Here is a 4,597-nt window from a genome sequence, read left to right as displayed (position 1 = left end):
GCCATAGAACCATCAATTTATTGCTTTTATTTTAATTGTCTCCCTTTCCCTAAAGCCAAGTAGAGAAACCCTTGTAAGAGTAACTCTCTGGTCAAGTAGGGAAGCTCATATTATGATGCATCCCTCGGGCTAAGTAGAGAAACCTGCTTGTGAGTCTCTCTCTAGCTTTATCCCCTTTCTTTTACTTTATTTTTATTTCAGCATTTTTTTTTCCTTTATTATTATTTTTTTTTAATTGCGTGGGTTGTTTACTTTTAGTTATTTATTTATTTAATTTTAATTGCGTGGCTTGCGTCTTTAAATTCTTAGATGACGAATGGTTAGGACGTTATTTTTAGGACGGTAATTAGAATTAGATCACAACCATTAATCAGTTCACTTTCGCATTATTAAAAGAAATAAAAAATAAGGTGGCTGCTCTCCCTGTGTTCGACCCGTAGCTACACTGATCCGTACGCTTGCGGTTACATTTTAAATCTCAAACAGCCAACAAACTTTCCACAGAACTAGGATCAAGAGGGTTAGCACTTGTGAAAATCTCACGAAAACGAGATGCAAAGATTAGAAGACTTATCAACAACGACAACAATAAATATAACCTTATCCCAATTAAATGGGGTCAGCTACATGGATCCGATATGAAAAAACAAAAATAATGAAATAGAAAAATAAGAAAAAAGAAGTAAAAAAGGGATAAGAAAAGAAAATAAGGCAGTAATCAAATCAGGAACATCTCTTACACAGGGTCGGCTACCCTTGTCCTTATCCTCCACAAAATTCTATCCATGGTCATACTAGGATCGAACCCCACCATATGCATGTTTTTTTTAACTACCATTTTATTAATAGTCATTTTAGGCATGATGCTACCTCTTTTGGTTCCCTCCAAATGAATATGATCACTCTTCCTTACTGAGGCATCTATAAGTCTCCGTTACACATGGCCATACCACCTCAATTAGTTCTCGCGGAGCTTGTCCTGAATTTGTGTGACCCCCAACTCTATTCTAATACAATCATTCTTTATTCTATCTCTCCTAGTCTTGCTGCACAGTTCTCTCGGCATCCTCATCTCAGCTACACTCAATTTAGTCACATCACTCTTCTTGACCGCCCAACACCCTGCTCCATATGTCATAGCTGATTGTATAATTGTCTTATAGAATTTTCTCTTCAATTTAACTGGCATTCTTTTGTCACATAGCACCTCTTCATTTCATTCATCCCACTTTAATTCTGTGCGCAACATCATCCTTTATATCACCCTCTTTGTTAAAGATGGACCCTAGGTATTTAAAACACACTCTGGGGTAGCTCCTGTTTTCACCACTCTCTTCCCTCCTTTAGTTTGACTGATGGGGCACATCATATACAGTCTTCATTTTGCTTATCATAAAACCTTTTGATTTCAAGCTTCATCTTCATAGCTCTAGTTTAGAATTAATCTCTTCTACTGATTCATTTATCAGAACAATATCATCCGTGAATAGTATACACCATGGAATCAAATCTTGTAAATGCACGTGCATCGTTAGATCATCCATTATGAGTGCAAACAAATAAGAGCTTAGAGCGTATCTTTGGTGTAGCCTAATAGTAATTGGGAATTCGTTACTTTTACCCTCTATAGTCTTAACACTCGTTATTCACATCCTTTCTCTTCTCTAAGACATGCCAAATGAGCTCTCTCAATACTCTAATATATGCTTTCTTTAGGTTAATGGATGATCTAAGACTATACGAAGGTCCTTTTTGTAGGTTCTAAAATCTTCCATATGTCTCCTTAGGAGGTAAATAGCCTCTGTCGTGGATCTCCCTAGTATAAAACTAAATTGGTTCTCCATTACTTTAGTTCCCTTCCTTAAGTGTGCTTCAATGATCTTTTTTCTAGGTTTCATAATATGACCCATAAGTTTTATACCTCTATAGTTATTCTAGTTCTAAATGTCACATTTATTCTTAAAAAGTTGGAACTATATTACTTCTCCTCCACTCATCTGGCATAGTCTTAGTAGTTAAAATGTTTCTAAACAATTTGATTAGCCAAGACACCCTTTAGAAAATGGATAAAAATCGTCTGCAATTCTAATCTTGTACAATTCTATACAATATCCCCTTGAAAGGGTGACACATGGACAAAGTGATTTGAACGGTTCAGATTAATCCTATATTGATCCAACTCCAAACCAGTGAGTTGTAGTTGGATCAATATAGGATTAATCTGAACCGTTCAAATCACTTTATCTACGTGTCACCATTTGAAAGGGGTATTGCACGGATAAGGAATTGCAGACGATTTTTATCATAGGCTTTATTTCCATTACGGTCAAACAGATAGGGAATAGACTACTTCCTTAAATGATCTTTAATCATAGCATGAAAAACCTCGTGTTTTGATCCCCGTCCCGAATATTAGAACACCTAGGCTTTTACATCCAGAAGGTTTCTTCAACTTCCAAAAGCCAGAAAATGTGTTTATTAAAACAAAGAATCAGGGGAAGGCTCTAAAGACTCAAGGTAATTGAGCATGTCAAACAAACGACACCTAACTTGCTCAATGTTCCCAAACCCTTCAAAGTTCCATACTTTTAGCATTCTCATCATAGAATAAGTTTGGAAGGTAAGTTCAGACCTTGTAAAGAAAACAAATTGTCAAGGAAAAAAACCTATTATAAAAAGGATGACTAAACCAAGCAGCCAAAAATGAAATAACTTTTAACACCTTAACTACATCATGATCAAACAGAGCAACCCAATCAACAATAGCTACACATTGATCCAAGACTTATTTTATTAATCTAGGAGGTTGTTGCATATTAGACCAAGTGTACCTAGATACCCTAGAATTAATATCATATAAACCAAAATCTTTAATGACATTAGTAAAGCTCTAGTTGCAGGGACATTAACAAGGGAGGATTTCCACCAACTTCTCCTCAAAGGATATTATTTGGTTAACGTCTCCAGTTAGCAAAAAACGGAGGGGCTATAATCCTACCAGACACTAGGGACTATAAGAAAGTGAATCAACCAATGAAATAGCAATGAAGCGAGAGTCAACATGCACAAAAGTAACTTTAATATCAAATTTCAAAAAATACCATAATCCATCACTCAACTCCTTAGAGCCTAAACCTGGTACAAAGCTCAGTGAAACAAAAGATCTAAGAGAGGGAAGAACTCTAAAATACAAATTTAAGCATTGAATTTTAGAGAGAAAAATAATACCGAGTCTATGCTTAAGCACATAATAATAAAGAGCACGCTTAGAGAAGAGGAATGAATAGCATGGATATTCCAAGCCAATACCTTCATAATGGTCAGAAGATTAAAAAAATACTTGACAAGGATCACAACCTAACATGATAAGCATTAAGGCTTCCATCTTGAAATCAATTGGTTCAAAGTGGGGTGGCCTTTTGTGACACTTATGCTTGATAGTTGAGTCACCCACAATCGATGCAGAATTACCTCAATACTAGTCTTTTCTTGGGCTCTGTCTTCGTGGGTGAACCTATTTCATTGAACCAATATGATCAAAATGGATATTTGCTTTTTCATTTCTGTATTTTAAGTGATCACCTATTACTCTATCTAGTTATCTTGAAATAACTCTAATGGTGTTGTTTCCGATAGTACATGGGTTGACTGACGGAGTGTCGATGTCAGTCAAATTACTTGGCAATGATATTTGAGAAGACCTCGAGCGAGGACAAGAAGACTTATGCATTATTGTTTGTGATGGAAGCTTTGTGGCATCTACATGCATGGATAGTTCGGCTTCAATTGTCTCTTTTAATGTAAATGCATTGGTACTATTCTAATCTCAGATTATGCAGGAAGCGCATCGAAGGTTTGAAGAAAGCAAAGTGATTAGGGTTATTTTTGTCACTATCTGGACTGAATGTGAGGAAAATATTGTGTTTTAATGAAGGGAGCCGAGTGCGGGTAATAGGAACTGTTTTCCATTTTTTATTGATATTCATAATTTGAGAGATATGTTTAATTATTGTATTAAGAAGAACATAAGAAATGGTTTATTCTTTCAATTAATTAGCTAGGGTAGCTAGAACTGATTCTTTTGTGGATGGTGTATATTCTGAATTTATTTTCTATTTGCTTGAATGAAGTCTTTATCTCCCTTATCCAAAAAATAAAAATTAAAAAAAAAATATATATATATATATATATATATATAAATAACATCTTTAATCACTTGGTTAACAGCACCATTAGATAAGCACCCCCAATTCTACCCAAAAATAAAAAATAAAAGGTAAAAAAGCCCAATTTAATTGTGTGGCTGCGTGAGTGTGTGTGTGTGTGTGAGAGAGAGAGAGAGAGGAACAGTTTTAAGAATCATTAATTGGATCGGTGTTACAATTATGATCAATCCATCTGATTTTGGTCAGTTCCTACCCCAACCTTGGTAGGTTAGGTAGAAGAGGAAGGCTGCCACTTAGAAATATGAACCAAGGAAATTTCTTAGGCAAGATCTACACTATCTTCATGTGGCAATGTATTAAGTAGAGGTGAAACAAGGTTGGATTAAGCCGAGTTTCTTAAAATTCGTTCCTTAAGAGTCATGCCACCTATG

This window comes from Macadamia integrifolia, unplaced genomic scaffold (genome assembly GCF_013358625.1).
Source record: "Macadamia integrifolia cultivar HAES 741 unplaced genomic scaffold, SCU_Mint_v3 scaffold2179, whole genome shotgun sequence".
Classification (NCBI taxonomy): Eukaryota; Viridiplantae; Streptophyta; class Magnoliopsida; order Proteales; family Proteaceae; genus Macadamia; species Macadamia integrifolia.
Note: the sequence above shows the minus strand (reverse complement) of the source record.